The 21,426-nt window shown below is 45.4% G+C and overlaps 1 protein-coding gene and 1 long non-coding RNA gene across 2 annotated transcripts in view; one reads left to right on the top strand and one right to left on the bottom strand.

Moving 5' to 3' along the window:
* The window catches only part of tpd52 (tumor protein D52), a 324,801-nt gene that overhangs the window by 30,202 nt on the left and 273,173 nt on the right, over positions 1-21,426 (bottom strand). The gene's annotated exons all lie outside the window — the stretch shown is intronic.
* LOC140385389 (uncharacterized) overlaps positions 843-21,426 on the top strand; it is a 29,716-nt gene continuing 9,132 nt past the window's right edge. Inside the window, exons 1-2 of the long non-coding RNA XR_011933354.1 lie at positions 843-921; positions 7,204-7,311. This is a non-coding gene — a long non-coding RNA (uncharacterized lncRNA). The remainder of the gene's footprint in view (positions 922-7,203; positions 7,312-21,426) is intronic.

Here is a 21,426-nt window from a genome sequence, read left to right as displayed (position 1 = left end):
CTTTGGACTGTGGAAGGAAACCCATGCACACACAGGGAGAACATACAAAATCCACATAGACAGTCACCCAAGACCAGAATTGAACCCAGGTCACTGGTGCTGTGAGGCAGCAGTGCTAATCACTCTGCCATTATGCTGCTGCGTTTCCTCCGGGTGCTTCGGTTTCCTCCCACAGTCCAAAGATGTGCACGTTAGGTAGGTTAGCCTTGCTAAATTGTCCCTTAGTATCCAACAATTAGGTGGAGTTATGGGGATAGGATGGGGAGGAGGGGGGCGGGGGGGGGGGGGGGGGGGGGGAGGGGGGGGGGGGGGTGCATGAGCCTGGGTAGGGTGCTCTTCCAGAGAGTCAGTGCAGACTTTATGGACCAAATGGCTTTCTGCTGCACTGCAGTGATTCTGTAAACACTAATCCAAAAAAATCAGACAGTGACAGCAAAAAGCCCTGAGGCACTTTTGAAATCTTACGACCATAATCTAAATTAAAACATTCAAACACTTTTAAGCATTCCACACATAAAATTATAGAATAATATAGTGCAGATTTAAACAGTTTCACAGATTTAAGACAAATAACCAAACCTATATTCACTTATAAATAAACACCTTTAATCATAAAGATAAAATTAAGAATTAATTTAAAGAATCAAGACCAATAGTATTGCCTGTTTAAAAGAACAAAAAAAATTGTACAAATGTCTACATATCTTTAAAACACTTGTTAAAATTATTTTTCTATTACTTTCCATCTCTATCTATTGTTTAAATGCTTGCCCTCAATGGGTGTTCCCAAGTTTGCTGTGTCATAAAGGCGGGGGGGGGGGGGAACTGCACTCCTCTCATGTGCCGCCCTGGAGTCGATGCAGACTGAGGCACTGGAGGCCCCAGGCTGCCGAAGAGAAAGGAAGGTTTGTCGGAGCACCGGTAAGTGTGCACATTTCTCTTTTTAAATCGGCGGCCCGTGGCTTCCCGCTGCTAGCCAGAAGTTACGGGCCAGGGACTCATGGAGTTGCCGGCAATATCCTGGCATAGATGGGGAGACTGGTTAATGGACATGAAAGAGAGAATAGGGATAAATGGAGCATCAAGCTGGCAGACTTTAATTGGTGGAGTGCTGCAAGGATCAGTGATGGGGCCTCAGCTATTTACAATCTATATTCATGACTTAGATGAAGAGATGCGAAGAGGAAAAAGAGATTGCAAAGAGATACAAAAAAATTAAGTCAGTTGGCAATAAGGTGGCAGGTGGAGTGAAATGTGGGGAAGTCTGAGGTTACACACTTCGATAGTAATAGAAAAAACGTATTTTAAAAGATGTATGAAAGCTGTAAATGTTGATGTTCGGGATTTGGGTGTATTCGCGCAAGAAACACAAAGTTTGCACGCAGGCAGAGCAAGGAATTGGGATGTCAAATCACATGTTGGACGTTATTGGTAGGGGATTGGAGTACAAAATTAAGCAAGGTTTGCCGTAATTGATGGGTGGCGCGGTAGCACAGTGGTTAGCACTGTTGCTTCACAGCGCCAGGGTCCCGGGTTCGATTCCCAGCTTGGCTCACTGTCTGTGCGGAATCTGCATGTTCTCCCCGCGTCTGCGTGGGTTTCCTCCAGGTGCTCCGGTTTCTACCACACAAGTTCTGAAAGACATGCTTGTGTGAATTGGACATTCTGAATTCTCTCTCAGTGCACCCGAACAGGCGCTGAAGTGTGACGACTAGGGGATTTTCACAGTAACTTCATTGCAGTGTTAATGTAAGCCTACTTGTGACAACAAAGATCATTATTATTAATTCACTGTTATTCTGTTAAGGGGCAGCACGGTAGCATTGTGGATAGCACAATTGCTTCAGAGCTCCAGGGTCCCAGGTTCGATTCCCGGCTTGGGTCACTGTCTGTGCGGAGTCTGCACATCCTCCCCATGTGTGCGTGGGTTTCCTCCGGGTGCTCCGGTTTCCCCCCACAGTCCAAAGATGTGCAGGTTAGGTGGATTGGCCATGATAAATTGCCCTTAGTGTCCAAAATTGCCCTTAGTGTTGGGTGGGGTTACTGGGTTATGGGGATAGGGTGGAGGTGTTGACTTTGGGTAGGGTGCTCTTTCCAAGAGCCAGTGCAGACTCGATGGGCTGAATGGCCTCCTTCTGCACTGTAAATTCTTTGATAATCTATGATAATCATTATTATTATTACTGCATTCATTGTTCATGAACCAAGTGTCACTACCATTCAAATTTTCTATTATAACATGTTGGCACATAGGCCGATATTTTCTGCTCCCAGTTGCGGCGGACATCATGGCGGGCGGGGGAGGAAAATCTAGCAAGATTGCAAAAATTGGTTTTACGTCATCATAAATCCAGTTTGTGATTGTCCGTGAAAGTCTCGACCCACCAGACCATCGATAAGGCGGGGATATAGATCTATTCAAAGGCTGCAGATGGAAGGCTTTCTTGGCGAAAGAAGGAAGTGGCCTCTGGCACATTTGAAGGCTGGAAGGCAAGGACTTGCATGGCGAAGGGGAGATTCCCAGAGTGTGCAAGTGACCTAAGGTGTTGAAGGCTCAGGTAGCCACAGGGAATAAGCATCTCCACCTCAGAATGCCGGTGGACTAACTAACAGATATACACCCCAAGGGATACGGGGAGGACTGACAAAAGCGTCATAAATCGCAGTTATATAAATGTGGTTACACCCAAGGTGCAGGCAGAGAAATGGGTGACCACCAGAAAGGGCAGGCAGTCAGTGCAGGAATCCCCTGTGGTTGTCCCCCTCTCGAACAGGTATACCCCCCCTTTGGATACTGTCGGGGGGGATAGCCTATCAGGGGAAAACAACAGCAGCAGCCAGAGAGTGGCACCATGGCTGGCTCTGATGTTAAGAAAGGAGGGTCAAAGCGCAGAAGAGCAATAGTAATAGGGGACTCTATAGTCAGGGGCACAGATAGGCGCTTCTGTGGACGTGAAAGAGACTCCAGGATGGTATGTTGCCTCCCTGGTGCCAGGGTCCAGGATGTCTCCGAACGGGTAGAGGGCATCCTGAAGGGGGAGGGCAAACAGGCAGAGGTCGTTGTACATATTGGTACTAACGACATAGGCAGGAAGGGACATGAGGTCCTGCAGCAGGAGTTCAGGGAGCTAGGCAGAAAGTTAAAAGACAGGACCTCTAGGGTTGGAATCTCGGGATTACTTCCTGTGCCATGTGCCAGTGAGGCTAGAAATAGGAAGATAGAGCAGCTAAACACGTGGCTAAACAGCTGGTGTAGGAGGGAGGGTTCCCGTTATCTGGACCACTGGGAGCTCTTCCGGGGCAGGTGTGACCTATATAAGGACGGGTTGCATCTAAACTGGAGAGGCATAAATATCCTGGCCGCGAGGTTTGCTAGTGTCATACAGGAGGGTTTAAACTAGTATGGCAGGGGGGTGGGCACGGGAGCAATAGGTCAGAAGGTGAGAGCATTGAGGGAGAACTAGGGAATAGGGACAGTGGGGCTCTGAGGCAGAGCAGACAGGAAGAAGTTGCTGAACACAGCGGGTCTGGTGGCCTGAAGTGCATATGTTTTAATGCAAGAAGTATTACGGGTAAGGCAGATGAACTTAGAGCTTGGATTAGTACTTGGAACTATGATGTTGTCGCCATTACAGAGACCTGGTTGAGGGAAGGGCAGGATTGGCAGCTAAACGTTCCAGGATTTAGATGTTTCAGGCGGGATAGAGGAGGATGTAAAAGGGGTGGCGGAGTTACGCTACTGGTTAGGGAGAATATCACAGCTGTACTGAGGGAGGACACCTCAGAGAGCAGTGAGGCTATATGGGTAGAGATGAGGAATAAGGGTGCAGTCACAATGTTGGGGGTTTACTACAGGCCTCCCAACAGCCAGCGGGAGATAGAGGAGCAGATAGGTAGACAGATTTTGGAAAAGAGTAAAAACAACAGGGTTGTGGTGATGGGAGACTTCAACTTCCCCAATATTGACTGGGACTCACTTAGTGCCAGGGGCTTAGACGGGGCGGAGTTTGTAAGGAGCATCCAGGAGGGTTTCTTAAAACAATATGTAGACAGTCCAACTAGGGAAGGGGCGGTACTGGACCTGGTATTGGGGAATGAGCCCAGCCAGGTGGTAGAAGTTTCAGTAGGGGAGCATTTTGGGAACAGTGACCACAATTCAGTAAGTTTTAAAGTGCTGGTGGACAAGGATAAGAATGGTCCTAGGATGAATGTGCTAAATTGGGGGAAGGCTAATTATAACAATATTAGGCGGGAACCGAAGAACATAGATTGGGGGCGGATGTATGAGGGCAAATCAACATCTGACATGTGGGAGGCTTTCAAGTGTTAGTTGAAAGGAATTCAGGACCGGCATGTTCCTGTGAGGAAGAAGGATAAATACGACAATTTTCGGGAACCTTGGATAACGAGAGATATTGTAGGCCTCGTCAAAAAGAAAAAGGAGGCATTTGTCAGGGCTAAAAGGCTGGGAACAGACGAAGCCTGTGTGCAATATAAAGAAAGTAGGAAGGAACTTAAGCAAGGAGTCAGGAGGGCTAGAAGGGGTCACGAAAAGTCATTGGCAAATAGGGTTAAGGAAAATCCCAAGGCTTTTTACACGTACATGAAAAGCAAGAGGGTAGCCAGGGAAAGGGTTGGCCCACTGAAGGATAGGCAAGGGAATCTATGTGTGGAGCCAGAGGAAATGGGCGAGGTACTAAATGAATACTTTGCATCAGTATTCACCAAAGAGAAGAAATTGGTAGATGTTGAGTCTGGGGAAGGGTGTGTAGATAGCCTGGGTCACATTGAGATCCAAAAAGACGAGGTGTTGGGTGTCTTAAAAAATATTAAGGTAGATAAGTCCCCAGGGCCTGATGGGATCTACCCCAGAATACTGAAGGAGGCTGGAGAGGAAATTGCTGAGGCCTTGACAGAAATCTTTGCTTCCTCACTGTATTCAGGTGATGTCCCGGGGAGGACTAGAGAATAGCCAATGTTGTTCCTCTGTTTAAGAAGGGTAGCAAGGATAATCCAGGGAACTACAGGCCGGTGAGCCTTACTTCAGTGGTAGGGAAATTACTGGAGAGAATTCTTCGAGACAGGATCTACTCCAATTTGGAAGCAAATGGACTTATTAGTGAGAGGCAGCATGGTTTTGTGAAGGGGAGGTCGTGTCTCACTAACTTGATAGAGTTTTTCGAGGAGGTCACCAAGATGATTGATGCAGGTAGGGCAGTGGATGTTGTCTATATGGACTTTAGTAAGGCCTTTGACAAGGTCCCTCATGGTAGACTAGTACAAAAGGTGAAGTCACACGGGATCAGGGGTGAGCTGGCAAGGTGGATACAGAACTGGCTATGTCACAGAAGGCAGAGAGTAGCAATGGAAGGATGCTTTTCTAATTGGAGGGCTGTGACCAGTGGTGTTCCACAGGGATCAGTGCTGGGACCTTTGCTGTTTGTAGTATATATATATAAATGATTTGGAGGAAAATGTAACTGGTCTGATTAGTAAGTTTGCAGACGACACAAAGGTTGGTGGAATTGCGGATAGCGATGAGGACTGTCAGAGGATACAGCAGGATTTAGATTGTTTGGAGACTTGGGCGGAGAGATGGCAGATGGAGCTTAATCCGGACAAATGTGAGGTAATGCATTTTGGAAGGTCTAATGCAGGTAGGGAATATACAGTGAATGGTAGAACCCTCAAGAGTATTGAAAGTCAAAGAGATCTAGGAGTACAGGTCCACAGGTCACTGAAAGGGGCAACACAGGTGGAGAAGGTAGTCAAGAAGGCATACGGCATGCTTGCCTTCATTGGCCGGGGCATTGAGTATAAGAATTGGCAAGTCATGTTGCAGCTGTATAGAACCTTAGTTAGGCCACACTTGGAGTATAGTGTTCAATTCTGGTCGCCACACTACCAGAAGGATGTGGAGGCTTTAGAGAGGGTGCAGAAGAGATTTACCAGAATGTTGCCTGGTATGGAGGGCATTAGCTATGAGGAGCGGTTGAATAAACTCGGTTTGTTCTCACTGGAGCGAAGGAGGTTGAGGGGCGACCTGATAGAGGTCTACAAAATTATGAGGGGCATAGACAGAGTGGATAGTCAGAGGCTTTTCCCCGGGGTAGAGGGGTCAATTACTAGAGGGCATAGGTTTAAGGTGAGAGGGGCAAGGTTTAGAGTATATGTACGAGGCAAGTTTTTTTACGCAGAGGGTAGTGGGTGCCTGGAACTCGCTACCGGAGGAGGTGGTAGAAGCAGGGACGATAGTGACATTTAAGGGGCATCTTGACAAATACATGAATAGGATGGGAATAGAGTGATACGGACCCAGGAAGTGTAGAAGATTGTAGTTTAGTCGGGCAGCATGGTCGGCACGGGCTTGGAGGGCCGAAGGGCCTGTTCCTGTGCTGTACATTTCTTTGTTCTTTGTTTGACAAAAGTATGTGGGAGAGTAATCTTAATGTTTACTTCCTCAGCAATGACCGTCTGGTGGTTTCTGCTCTTGTAAAGGGAGAGCTCTACTTAGTCTGGCAGTGAGAACTCACCACCACCATCATCCTCTCTGCCAGGATTGCGCAGAAAGACAGTTCAGACCAAACCTGGACATCACTTGACTGCACTGGCCGGCGCATTTCCACATGAGCAGACAGGCACAGCTGTCTCGATGACATTGCAGGGATCACCAAAGTGAAGCAATGGTGTGCATTCATGCAGCACTAATAGTACAAAGTGGCATTAATCAATCTCCTGGGTGTAACTCCTTGCTCGCTACATGGCATTTCCCCAGGTCGATGATGACGTTATGTGCACTTGGACACCTAGATTAGCTTTTGAAGCGTGTCACAGTAGTGGCGCTGGACAGTTCCAAGAAGACAAGCCTCAGGCTACCTTCAACATATTGCATAGTCGGTTTAAAAATTGATGTTCATGTATATTCCAAACACTGTAGTATTACAGTGCTGTGTATGAGGATGCCCCTGCCTGGGCTGCAAATAGCATATCCAGGCACCTGGTCAGTCACATTGCAGTTGCTCATGATTCGGGGGAGGTGGAGCACCTTGGTACTCACCCCATTTTGTAAATTGTCTCTGTGGTGATTACTTGGCAATATGGGATCCAGGGCTGTGAAGCCACAAATCACTTTCAAGTCATTGACATAAAGATCAGTATTGCAGTCGAGTCCTGACTCTTGTGTGTTTCTCATTGATGCGGCAGAGAGACCACGAAGAAAATGGAGCCTGCATTCATTGCTGCCTGCATAATTCCAGAGAGAAATGAATGAAGGAGGACATGATCGCAAAGGAGGAGGTCAGCTTGCTTAAGGTAGAAGCGGCCAGACAAGAACGCACAATCCCCGAGAGTATAGTGTCATAGCACAAAGGTCCTGGCAGACGAGAGTGCATGCCGTTTTAGGACATGTCACCCATCTCAATCCGTTAACACTTCTGTCCTTCCAAACGACACCATCACCTTTCGAGCATGCATACAACGTGGGGGAAGATCTCTGCCTTTATGTCATGCAGCAAAGAGTGAAAATTAGATAACCTTGCAAAGCCTGTGAAAAAAATGCCTTCCACAAGCACATATAACATTACAGGTGAGGCATCACTGATGTCGAAATTAATATGAAAACGACCAGACACTGCGGTGAAACGCAAGTAGGTTACACATCCAACATGGCCATGATCACAACATCTGGAATAAGTGGGGGTGAAGGAGCACAGCGTGCTACTTGTTTGACTGCAACACATCTCTTAATGAAAAGGAAGCAAACACAAGAGATGTGGAATGGGTCATATTCTATTGATAGTTTTGCACAATATATATATCTTGTGAAAACCCGTTGTGATCTTAATATTTCTTAATTTTCCTAAACCTATTGCACGATGGCACAGTGGTTATCACTGCTGTCTCACAGCGCCAGGGACCCAAGTTCAATTCCGGCCTTGGGTGACTGCCTGTGTCTGCTTGGGTTTCCTCCAGGTGCTCCAGCTTCCTCCCACAGTCCAAAGATGTGCAGGTTAGGTGGACTGGCCATCCTAAATTGCCCCTTAGTCTCCAAAAGGTTAGGTGGGGTTACTGGGATAGGGCGGGGCTCTTTCAGAGGGTCAGTGCAGACTCGGTGGGCTGTAGCTGATCGGGTCATAGGAAGAGGGGAGTTGGGTCAGTGTCAGATTGCTGGGCAGTTGGACCTGGGGTGTCCAGCTGCTGATCTTCACCTTTTGGGTATTTGTGGGACCCTGGCTGACCCCTGGGGAAGGGATAGCCGGTATGAGATCGAGCTACCCCACAGCCCTCTCATGTTGACAGTGTTGGAGGCCACCTACGGCTCCAGTGATGGACATTGACTAATACAGCAGTGGGGGTTTGGGCCTAGGTAGGGTGCTTTTTCAGAGGTCGGTGCAGACTTTACAGGCTGAATGGTCTCCTTCTGCACTTTAGAGATTCTATGATTCTCTATTCAAAATTGCTTAATTTGAATTTCATGTATTTTTGCACAAAATTTTCACTTGTGTTATTTACTTTTCTTTTTGTAAATTATTGGATATTTCAGATTTTTTAAACTCAGATGATGACTTTGAAGTATCCAAAATAGATAGTATTACTGAGTAGTGGATATTCAAGAACACATTATTTGAACTTGTTACCATGTATATACAAAAGTTACATCCTCCGCCTTATTCACAAAAGGTAAACTAAACTAAGTGCATTTCGCAATAAAATAGAAATATTTGATTGTTAGAATTCAGAAATGTGCTACTTAGATGACCAAGTATTCAGACATTACTTCTCCTCTCCCTTTTCTCAACATAATATTCCTCTTCCTCCTTTTTCTCAACACAATATCTTCTCCTGAAGTATTTAATGATTGACGGAATACAGCATTTTACCCAAGTGCTCATCATCGCTCTGCAAGTTTGGCTAAAATTCCAGCAGATTATTTGACCTTGGATGCATCGTAACCACATCCAGATCCATCCTGAATTGATATTCACCGAAGTGGACTTTCAATAGAGATTCACTTTGGAAGGAATAACAGGAATGCGGAATATTTGGCTAATGGTAAAGTTCTTGAAAGTGTGGAGGAGCAGAGGGATCTAGGTGTCCATGTACATAGATCCCTGAAAGTTGCCACCCAGGTTGATAGGGTTGTGAAGAAGGCCTATGGAGTGTTGGCCTTTATTGGTAGAGGGATTGAGTTCCGGAGTCGGGAGGTCATGTTGCAGCTGTACAGAACTCTGGTCCGGCCGCATTTGGAGTATTGCGTACAGTTCTGGTCACCGCATTATAGGAAGGACGTGGAGGCTTTGGAGCGGGTGCAGAGGAGATTTACCAGGATGTTGCCTGGTATGGAGGGAAAATCTTATGAGGAAAGGCTGATGGACTTGAGGTTGTTTTCGTTGGAGAGAAGAAGGTTAAGAGGAGACTTAATAGAGGCATACAAAATGATCAGGGGGTTGGATAGGGTGGACAGTGAGAGCCTTCTCCCGCGGATGGATATGGCTGGCACAAGGGGACATAACTTTAAACTGAGGGGTAATAGATATAGGACAGAGGTCAGAGGTAGGTTCTTTACGCAAAGAGTAGTGAGGCCGTGGAATGCCCTACCTGCTACAGTAGTGAACTCGCCAACATTGAGGGCATTTAAAAGTTGATTGGATAAACATATGGATGATAATGGCATAGTGTAGGTTAGATGGCTTTTGTTTCGGTGCAACATCGTGGGCCGGAGGGCCTGTACTGCGCTGTATTGTTCTATGTTCTATCACTGAATAGCAATTAGGAATGGGAAACTGGTTGAATTTCTCGCTCCAGCCTCGGACTGGTGAGTCCATGGCGTGCCTCCACTACATGCAACATATTCTGCCCAGTCTAATGGTAGGTGATGGGCGAGTCATTTCCTTTCATTCCTCCCCGTGCCAAGGTGCCTGAATTCTGCTCCGCACTAGATTCCTGGAATAAATAAATTGCAATTATTCCTTGGAGCTTCTCTTTTATGGAAGAAGCATGCCACCAATCCTCAATATGTAGCATCTATCAAATGCACAAGTAGAAACTGCCTTGTAAATTCTCCTGAATTAGGTAGGTGTTTTTCAATTTTTAAAATCTGTTGCTAAATTCTGCAATTCAAGCCAGATAGGTTTTTTTTAAAGTGTTCTTCAGATTTTGCTAAAAGCATTACTGCAGTATATTTTACATTAACCTATTGGACTTATATTTCCTACATACCTATCACTCATGAAAACAAAAGCGTCCCCTGCAACTCAGCCATTTTTGTTTTTATTTTGTCCACTGTCTGCTCCTCTGCTAACTTTCAGTCATTCTTGAATTGCAGGTTTGTATTTCATTGCCAATGCTATGCTATGATTTAGTGGACAAGAGGCACAACATGCTAAAAATGCAGATCCAATGTCAGCCTTTTCCCTGGGATGGGTGTCCCCAAGTCATTCCCAGAAAATAGTCCTGCTGGGAACTGACAAAACCCCTCAGACATCAGACACATCAACTCAAGTGTCTGCCACCACCCACACAGGACGGTGCTGTGAAGCTTGCACCTTAACCTCTTCACCACAGGGTCTTTTCAACCATAATACTTTTTTTTAAACTGCTTTTAGCTGACAAGCTCATCAATATAGTAGCAAACAGCAGACAGAATTTGCTTGAAATCATGCAGAATCTGATCCATTTCCTGTCATAAATTCCCCCAATTAACAATGAGTGAATCCTATTGAGGATGTACATGTACACATGTGCAATGTGACCAAATGCAACATTTTTTTTATTTTAAGAGTATGGATTATTGCATGAGGGGGAATGGGTGACACAGTTCTTTAACCTTTAGATCCAGAGCACAAACCAAACTCTGGCTGATAGGGGAAAGTTATTCACTTCCTGGTCAGGAGTGTGACTGGATGATTTCAACCTAGTTTCTAGTTAGCCAAATCCATGGGCAAAACTACAAGAAATAAGGTGCGAAATGTTCAGAAATCTAGAATTTCACACACAATGGTTTGTGTGGGAACTAACTTTCACAGTCATTCAAAGCGGTTAAGAAAATGGTATTGAAACACATTGTTGGAACAGAATGCAAGGTACTTCAATCTATATTGTTCCATTCTGACCTGGACCTGCTTCAGGCTGGTTACCAAAGTGGCAAATTGCTTTCTTTTAAAATTCAAGTCTCAGCCAACTTTTTACGATTCCCCAACTCAGCTAAAATTAGAATTTTTGAAGCATAAAATAATTTGCCATATGGATGGAGGCAGACACTATTGTGCTTTAAGGAAAAATTGGATATATGTATATTGAAAAAGGTCAAAAGTTCTGGGCCATGGAAGGTGAGTAGGGGGCTAGGATCCAGTTTTCGATTGCTCTGGCAGCAATCCAACAAAGCGTTTTTCAGTGTTGCAAACTTCTGAGGTCCAATGGAAGGTAAAAAGAACATTCAGCTCACCGTGCTTAAATGCAGTATTCCAAAACCAATTGCCCAAGCTGAAGAGACGCAGCAATAAAAACTGACGGTCGAGAATCATAAAGAAAGTCATACTTTTGAAGGACAGAGACTGTAGTAAATTGTTTACTGTCTGAATTGTAAGAAAAAAATACTGATTTTTGAAAAAAGTGCAAGTTGGTTTAAAACTTTACAAGCTAGTTAGGAAGAGAATACTTTAATCAAAAAGTCATTCACTTCAATGTGCTTGGTTTTTTGATGGGTACAATGAGCTAATCGCTGGCAATAAGTGAAATTACAAGATAATTGCATTAACATCAATCCTGCATTATTTCATGGAAAAATAAGGCTGAATAATTCGGCTTAAATTTGGTTGCTTTGCAATCTATTTCTCTTTTTACTCCATCTCTTCACTCCATGTGACCCACATGCACAATACAGCCTACATTTTAGGCCGATCGGCCCTTTTTAGTCTCTTCTCTAATCTCCTGGTGGGAAAATGCCTTTGGCAATGAACCATAGTCTCAGGGGGTTTCGGCAGAGTGGAATCACTAGTTGCAGATAATATCTTGTGCATGACCGTGAAATTTGACGAGTGTTAGCACATTTCACTCAAAACAGTATCCCCAACTGAGTGACGCTCATCTGAATAGTGAAAACAACTCTAAACCTTAACATTTCATGTGCAATACATTTGGAAGGCACTGTAGCCAGAAGGTGGTCTTTAAAAGTTAATATGCTCGTAATAATAGAACTAACTTCACTAGTTTTAATTCTTTCAACCTGTCTAAACAACCGATGCAATTTGAAGCAAGCAAGCAAAACATACGAGAAAGAGCATTTTTTAACCCTCCGAACACCTCCGAGTGAATGCATTTACAATTTACACGTGATTACCTGAACAGGGGCTAGTTTAGCTCAGTTGGCTGGACAGCCACTTCATGATGCAGACCAACAACATGGGCTTAATTTGGGTGGCACGCGGCGCAATGGTTAGCACTGGGACTATGACGCTGAGGACCCAGGTTCGAATCCCGGCCCTGGGTCACTGTCCATGTGGAGTTTGCACATTCTCCCCGTGTCTGCGTGGGTTTCACCCCCACAACCCAAAGATGTGCAGGTTAGGTGGATTGGCCATGCTAAATTGCCCCTTAATTGGGGAAAAATAATTGGGTACTCTAAATTTTAAAACAAAACATGGGCTTAATTCCTGTACCGACTGAGGTTATCCATGAAGGCCTGCCTTCACAACCTTACCTCTCACCTAAGGTGTGGTGATTCTCAGGATAAATCACCACCAGTCAGCTCCCCCCCATCAAAGGAGAAAGCAGCCTACGGTCATCTGGGACTATGGCAACTTTATACTAATGTATACATTTTTTGTTGATTGGAAACTAAATCTTGCCTTTTTCAACTTGTCTTTTTTTGAAGAGCAAGCAAGGAGTTAGAACAAAGGAAAATAAATATTTTCAAATTAAATACATTGCAAAAATGAAAAGAATTGGTGTAATAAACAGGACTAATAAAGGAATTAAGTTGAAGATAAATGTTAAAAAAGGAAAATGGAGGGTTGTATCAGTGCTGGCAAAGTACTTACTTTAAAAAACAAACTGCTAGAAATATTTAATGGGTCTGGTAACAACTGTGGAGAGAGAAACAGAGTCAACATTTTGAGTTCACCATGCCTCTTCTTCATGTTAACTGTTTCTCTCTCCAGAGATGCTGCCAGACATGCTGACTATTTCCAGCAATTTCTGTTTTTATTTCAGATTTCCAGCATCCAGCGTATTTCGCTTTTATATCATGCTTATTTTAAGTATTGTTCTTCCACTGTTTAATATGGTATTTCAGGCTTTAGCACATCAATAATATTTTTGAAATTTGAGAAGCTCTATTGTAATGTGCATATTTTCTGGATAATAACAAATCAGCTGAAAATAAACCAAGCAGGCTAGCAATTTCAGAGACCTTGCTGACATTCTAATCATTAATTCATTGTAACCAGAGTGTGTTTATATAACATTGGGGCTAAAACACTAGGTTGAATTCTACAAATGCTAAATACTGGGGATGCTGGAAATGTCAAATGAAAACAAAAATGCTGGAAATAGTCAGCAAGTCAGGAGCATCTGTAGAGAGAAATATTTAATGTTTCAGGCCGATAACCTGAAGCTATGGGTGCAGGGAAGGGCTGGAATGTGATAGGGGGAGGGCAGGAGAGATTAACTAACAAAATATTTCATGATGCAAAAACCAAAATGGTACAAAAACCATGAGTGGTAATGGGTATAATGAAGAGACATAAGTTGGGTCCAGATGAAGTGTAAACGGCTATAAAGCAGCCATCCAAATGCAACATGAAGTGATAAAGAAACAAACCAGCAAAAAAAAACTACAAACAAAACTTAGAACAAGATAGAAAGAGGTTGTGATCTAAATTTTCTGAACTCGAGATTAAGTTTGGAAGGCTGTAGAGTGCCAAGATGGATGATAAGGTCCATGTGGCCTAGGTTGTGAATTTTATTAGAATTTGAACATTTCTAGGCCAGTTTTATTTTACATTCACTTTAATAAGCTAACAAGATCAAGGAAGCCATTTTGAGACTAACATTTAACTGACAAAGCTATTTAGTAATCTGTAATCAATCAAATGCATTCATCAAATTATTGTATTAATTAGTCACCAGTCAGTAATAGTGGATGGTAAGGTGGTAAGTTTCAATGAATTATAATTGAAAATTTAATAATTATTCAGTAGTTGTGTTCAAGACTGGATTATTCTTTAAATTTTGTTTTGATTTTCATACTGCAGTTTCTGTAAGAAGAAATGTGTAATCTGATCAGGTTGTTAACAGTGAGTTTTCCATGGCTTTGGTCACCCTTATTTAGAACTGAAAGATTATACAATGAATAGAAGGCTTATATAAAATCAGATTGAATAGATGCATTGAATAGTTCATTGTATTTCTATCTGAGAAACTAAAAACCAATCAAATCAATTCAATAATAAAGTTGTCCAGATCATTGAGTTGCAAAGAGCTTACTCGAGCTGAAACAATGGTTATTGAGGGGTTAAAAACAGGTAACAGAAGGCCTATTGCTAGCCATGTAGTGGAAATCCCTGAGGCAAGATTCTCGTCAGAATTGTTGTCAAAGAAGGGGACAGGGCAGGTTTAGCTCAGTGGGCTAGACAGCTGGTTTGTAATGCTGACCAAGGCCAGCAGCACGGGTTCAATTCCCGTACCAGCTGAGAATTCTGAATTCTCCCTCTGTGTACCCGAACAGGCGCCGGAATGTGGCGACTAGGGGCTTTTCACAGTAACTTCATTGCAGTGTTAATGTAAGTCTACTTGTGACAATAAAAAAAAGATAAAGATAAAAAGTACTGGAGGTATTATGCTTCTTCAACCGGAACCTCCGATGAAAGTCGTAGAAACGTTTCCTATCACATACCCTCAATTTTGTTCTTTCTGCCCCGCCTTCACCTTCTACTGGCTTAAAAACTCTTACGTCAGACAGAAGATAGAAATGTACGGTCATCGACCTGAAGTGATAACTCTATTTTTCTCTACAGATGCCATCTGGCCTGTTGAGTATTTCCAACATTTTTGGGGGGGTTTTCTACAAATGCCCAATAGGTTGTTAAAATCTGACACTTTTCCACGAAGGCTAAGCATCATTTCTAGTGAAGGGTCAAAGGTCTGAATGGATCGAATCATGGCATTTCCTCACAATGAAGAAAAACTAACCCAACAAATCCATGTATGCGGCACATTTGCTAATACTTCACTAAACAGATTTGGACAGTGACCAAAGATTTGATTAGAAGTTGTAGTCTTTAATAGAGAGAAATAAAGATGTTTAGAAACATGCTTCCAATGCCAAGACAAAGGGGAATGCAAAAGAGATGAAAGACAGGGATTTTTTTCTGCAAACAAACCATTGTTTGCAGCAAACTACCCTGCCTTCAGAACAGCGACCACGACACCACACAAGCCTGCCATGGCAATCGCTGCAAGACATGCCAGATCTTCGACATGGGTACCACCATTACACGTGAGAACACCACCCACCAGGTACGCGGTACATAATCGTGCGACTCGGCCACGATTGTCTACCTCATACGCTGCACAAAAGGATGTCCCAAAGCGTGGTACAGTGGCGAGACCATGCAGATGCTGCGACAACGGATGAACGGACATCGCGCGACAATCGCCAGGCAGAATGTTCCCTTCCAATCGGGGAATACTTCAGCAGTCAAGGGCATTCAGCCTCTGATCTCCGGGTAAGCGTTCTCCAAGGCAGCCTTCAGGACGCGCGACAATGCAAAATTGCCGAGCAAAAACCTATAGCCAAGTACTGCACACAAGTACGGGATCTTGGATTCATGTCGCATTACATTCATCCCCCACAATCTGGCCTGGGCTTGCAAAATCCTACCAATTGTCCTGGCTTGAGACAATTCACACCTCTTTAACCTGGGTTTACCCCTATCTCTGGATCTGTAAAGACTTAATTACCTGCAAATGCTCGCATTCAAAGCATTGTCTTGCCTCTTTGACTTTGTCTATATATATATGTTTCTGGAACATACCTCTTCATTCACCTGAGGAAGGAGCAGTGCTCCGAAAGCTAGTGTTTGAAACACACCTGTTGGACTTTAACCTGATTATCATAGATTATCATAGAATTTACAGTGCAGAAGGAGACCATTCGGCCCATCGAGTCTGCACCAGCTCTTGGAAAGAGCACCCTACCAAAGGTCAACACCTCCACCCTATCCTCATAACCCAGCAACCCCACCCAACACTAAGGACAATTTTGGACACCAAGGTCAATTTTATCAAGGCCAATCCACCTAACCTGCACATCTTTGGACTGTGGGAGGAAACAGGAGCACCCGGAGGAAACCCACGCACACACGGGGAGGACGTGCAGACTCCGCACAGACAGTGACCCAAGCCGGAATCGAACCTGGGACCCTGGAGCTGTGAAGCAATTGTGCTATCCACAATGCTACCGTGATGTTGTAAGACTTCTTACTGTGCTCACCCCAGTCCAACGCCGGCATCTCCACATCATGCTTTCTTGGTGGTAGCGTCGACATGGGTGGACCAGGTCAGATTTTTGGTGATGATCACTCCTAGGAATTTGAAGCTCTCAACCATCTGCACCTTGGTACCATTGATGCAGACAGGGGTGTACGATACTTTGCTTTATGACGTCAATGGGCAGCACGGTAGCATTGTGGATAGCACAATTGCTTCACAGCTCCAGGGTCCCAGGTTCGATTCCGGCTTGGGTCACTGTCTGTGCGGAGTCTGCACTTTTTCCCAGTGTGTGCGTGGATTTCCTCTGGGTGCTCCGGTTTCCTCCCACATTCCAAAGATGTGCAGGTTAGGTGGATTGGCCATGATAAATTGCCCTCAGTGTCCAAAATTGCCCTTAGTGTTGGGTGGGGTTACTGAGTTATGGGGATAGGGTGGAGGTGTGGACCTTGGGTAGGGTGCTCTTCCCAAGAGCCGGTGCAGACTCGATGGGCCGAATGGCCTCCTTCTGCACTGTAAATTCTATGATAATCTATGACCAGCTCCTTAGTTTTGCTGACATTGAGGGAGAGATTGTTGTTGTTACACAACGCCACTAGATTCTCTATCTCCCTCCTATACTCTGACTCATCATTATTTGAGATCCGACCCACTACAGTCATGTCATCAGCAAACTTGTCGGTAGAGTTGGAACCAAATTTATACACCAGTTGCTTGTGTACAGGGAGCATAGTAGGGGGCTTTGTACGCAGCCTTGTGGGGCCCCGGAATTGAGGACTATCGTGGAGGTGTTGTTGTTTATCCTTACTGATTGTGGTCTATGGGTCTGGAAGTTACAGAGGGAGGAACCGAGTCCTAGGTTTTGGAGTTTTGATATAAGCTTGGCTGGGGTTATGGCGTTGAAGGCGGAGCTGTAGTCAATATTAGGAGTCTGATGTAGGAGTCTTTGTTGTCGAGATGTTCAGGAATGAGTGTAGGGCCAGGAGATTGGACTGGTTTTGCGGATTGCACTGGATCAAGGCATTCCAGGAGTATGGAGTTGATATGTCGCATGACCAAACCTCTCAAAGCACTTTGTAATGATAGATGTCAAGGTCACCGGATGGTCGTCCTTAAGGCACGTTGCCTGGTTCTTCTTTGGTACCGGTATGATGGTGGTCTTCTTAAAGCAGGTGGGAACCTTGGAATGGAGTAGAGAAGAGGTTAAAGATGTCCCCAAACACACCCGGCAGTTGGTCCGCGCAGAATCTGAGTGCACGCCCAGGAACTTCGCCAGGATCCATTGCTTTCCAAGGGTTCACTTTCAAGAAGGGCAATCTGACTTCAGAGGTTGTGACAGTCGGTATGCGTGTGCCTGAGGTTATTGGGGCATTTGACAATGGTTTGTTGGTTTGCTGCTCGTAACAAGCATTGAATGCATAGAGTTCATCGGGGAGGGATGCACTGCTGCCGGAGATTCTACTTGGTTTTGCTTTGTAGCGTGTTATGTTGTTAAGCCTTGCCAAAATCGACGAAAATCCATGTCGTTACTTTGTGACTCTTGCTTAGTCTGGTATTGTCTCTTGGATGGCTTTGCGGAGGTCATACCTAGAATTCTTGTATAGGTCAGGGTTGCCTGTCTTGAATTATGCCTGCTTTCTTCGTCCCTACGGTTAATTCTAACTGCGATCTACCTGCCAATTCAGTTAGCTTACTCGTAACTACGTTTTTAAAAAATATTTTATTGAAAATTTTTGGTCAACCATCACAGTACATTGTGTATCCTTTACACAATAATATAACCGTATAAATAACAATGACCTGTTTTATAAACAAAGAATAAATAATATATAACAAAAACTAAAACTAAAACTAAATGGCAAATGCCTTGTCTCAGATAAACACTCTCCAAAAATATGATTTAACAGTCCAATATACAAATATTTATAGCAACGACCTATACATATTATACATATATATTAACAACCCGGAGAGTCCTTCTGATTCCTCCCCCTCACCCCTCCCCCCGGGCTGCTGCTGCTACCTTCTTCTTTTCCATTCCCTCTATCTTTCTGTGAGGTATTCGACGAACGGTTGCCACCGCCTGGTGAACCCTTGAGCCGATCCCCTTAGAACAAACTTAATCCGTTCCAGCTTTATAAACCCTGCCATGTCATTTATCCAGGTCTCCACCCCTGGCGGCTTGGCTTCCTTCCACATCAACAGTATCCTGCGCCGGGCTACTAGGGACGCAAAGGCCAAAACATCGGCCTCTCTCGCCTCCTGTACTCCCGGCTCTTGTGCAACCCCAAATATAGCCAACCCCCAGCTTGGTTCGACCTGGACCCCCACTACTTTCGAAAGCACCTTTGTCACCCCCACCCAAAACCCCTGTAGTGCCGGACATGACCAGAACATGTGGGTGTGATTCGCTGGGCTTCTCGAGCATCTCGCACACCTATCCTCTACCCCAAAAAATTTACTGAGCCGTGCTCCAGTCATATGCGCCCTGTGTAACACCTTAAATTGAATCAGGCTTAGCCTGGCACACGAGGACGATGAGTTTACCCTACTTAGGGCATCCGCCCACAGCCCCTCCTCAATCTCCTCCCCCAGCTCTTCTTCCCATTTCCCTTTCAGTTCATCTACCATAATCTCCCCCTCGTCCCTCATTTCCCTATATATATCTGACACCTTACCGTCCCCCACCCATGTCTTTGAGATCACTCTGTCCTGCACCTCATGCGTCGGGAGCTGCGGGAATTCCCTCACCTGTTGCCTCACAAAAGCCCTCAGTTGCATATACCGGAATGCATTCCCTTGGGGCAACCCATATTTCTCGGTCAGCGCTCCCAGACTTGCGAACTTCCCATCCACAAACAGATCTTTCAGTTGCATTACTCCTGCTCTTTGCCATATTCCAAATCCCCCATCCATTCTCCCCGGGGCAAACCTATGGTTATTTCTTATCGGGGACCCCACCAAGGCTCCCGTCTTTCCCCTATGCCGTCTCCACTGTCCCCAAATTTTCAAAGTCGCCACCACCACCGGGCTTGTGGTGTATTTCTTCGGTGAGAACGGCAATGGGGCCGTCACCATAGCTTGTAGGCTAGTCCCCCTACAGGACGCCCTCTCCAATCTCTTCCACGCCGCTCCCTCCTCTTCTCCCATCCACTTACTCACCATTGAGATATTGGCGGCCCAGTAGTACTCACTTAGGCTCGGTAGTGCCAGCCCCCCCCTATCCCTACTACGCTGTAAGAATCCCTTCTTCACTCACGGGGTCTTCCCGGCTCACACAAAACTCATGATGCTCGTTTCGATCCTTTTGAAAAAAGCCTTCGTGATCACCACCGGGAGGCACTGAAACACAAAGAGGAATCTCGGGAGGACTACCATTTTAACCGCCTGCACCCTCCCTGCCAGTGACAGGGATACCATGTCCCATCTCTTGAAGTCCTCCTCCATTTGTTCCACCAATCGCGTTAAATTTAACCTATGCAATGTACCCCAATTCTTGGCTATCTGGATCCCCAAGTAACGAAAGTCCCTTGTTACCTTCCTCAGCGGAAAGTCCTCTATTTCTCTGCTCTGCTCCCCTGGATGCACCACAAACAACTCACTTTTCCCCATGTTCAGTTTATATCCTGAGAATTCTCCAAACTCCCGAAGTGTCCGCATTATCTCTGGCATCCCCTCCGCCGGGTCCGCTACATATAACAACAAATCATCCGCATACAGAGATACCCGGTGTTCTTCTCCTCCTCTAAGTACTCCCCTCCACTTCTTGGAACCCCTCAATGCTATTGCCAGGGGCTCGATCGCCAGTGCAAACAATAATGGGGACAGAGGGCACCCCTGCCTTGTCCCTCTATGGAGCCGAAAGTATGCAGATCCCCGTCCATTCGTGACCACACTCGCCACTGGGGCCCTATACAACAGCTGCACCCATCCAACATACTCATCTCCAAAACCAAATCTCCTCAGCACCTCCCACAGATAGTCCCACTCCACTCGATCAAATGCTTTTGCGGCATCCATCACCACCACTATCTCCGCTTCCCCCTCTGGTGGGGGGCATCATCATTACCCCTAGCAGCCTCCGTGTATTCGTATTCAGCTGTCTCCCCTTCACAAACCCAGTTTGGTCCTCATGGACCACCCTCGGGACACAATCCTCCATCCTCATTGCCATTACCTTGGCCAGAATCTTAGCGTCTACATTTAGGAGGGAAATAGGTCTATTGCAGCGGGTCCTTTTCCTTCTTCAGGAGAAGCGATATCGTTGCCTCAGACATAGTCGGGGGCAGCTGTCCCCTTTCCTTTGCCTCATTAAAGGTCCTCATCAGTAGCGGGGCGAGCAAGTCCACATATTTCCTGTAAAATTCAACTGGGAATCCATCCGTTCCCGGAGCCTTCCCCGCCTGCATGCTCCTAATTCCTTTCACTACTTCCTCTGTTTCAATCTGTGCTCCCAGTCCCACCCTTTCCTGCTCCCCCACCTTGGGAAATTCCAGCCGGTCCAGAAAGCCCATCATTCTCTCCCTTCCCTCCAGGGGTTGAGCTTCGTATAATTTTTTATAAAATGCCTTGAACACTCCATTCACGCTCTCCGCTCCCCGCTCCATCTCTCCTTCCTCATCCCTCACTCCCCCTATTTCCCTCGCTGCTCCCCTTTTCCTCAATTGGTGGGCCAGCAACCTGCTCGCCTTCTCCCCATATTCGTACTGTACACCCTGTGCCTTCCTCCACTGTGCCTCTGCAGTACCCGTTGTCAGCAAGTCAAATTCTACGTGTAGCCTTTGCCTTTCCCTGTACAGTCCTCCTCCGGTGCCTCCGCATATTGCCTGTCCACCCTCAGAAGTTCTTGCAGCAACCGCTCCCGTTCCCTACTCTCCTGCTTTCCTTTATGTTCCCTTATTGATATCAGCTCCCCTCTAACCACCGCCTTCAGCGCCT

This window comes from Scyliorhinus torazame, chromosome 11 (assembly GCF_047496885.1).
Source record: "Scyliorhinus torazame isolate Kashiwa2021f chromosome 11, sScyTor2.1, whole genome shotgun sequence".
Lineage (NCBI taxonomy): Eukaryota > Metazoa > Chordata > Chondrichthyes > Carcharhiniformes > Scyliorhinidae > Scyliorhinus > Scyliorhinus torazame.
Note: the sequence above shows the minus strand (reverse complement) of the source record. Positions and strands in the feature narration are given on the sequence as shown.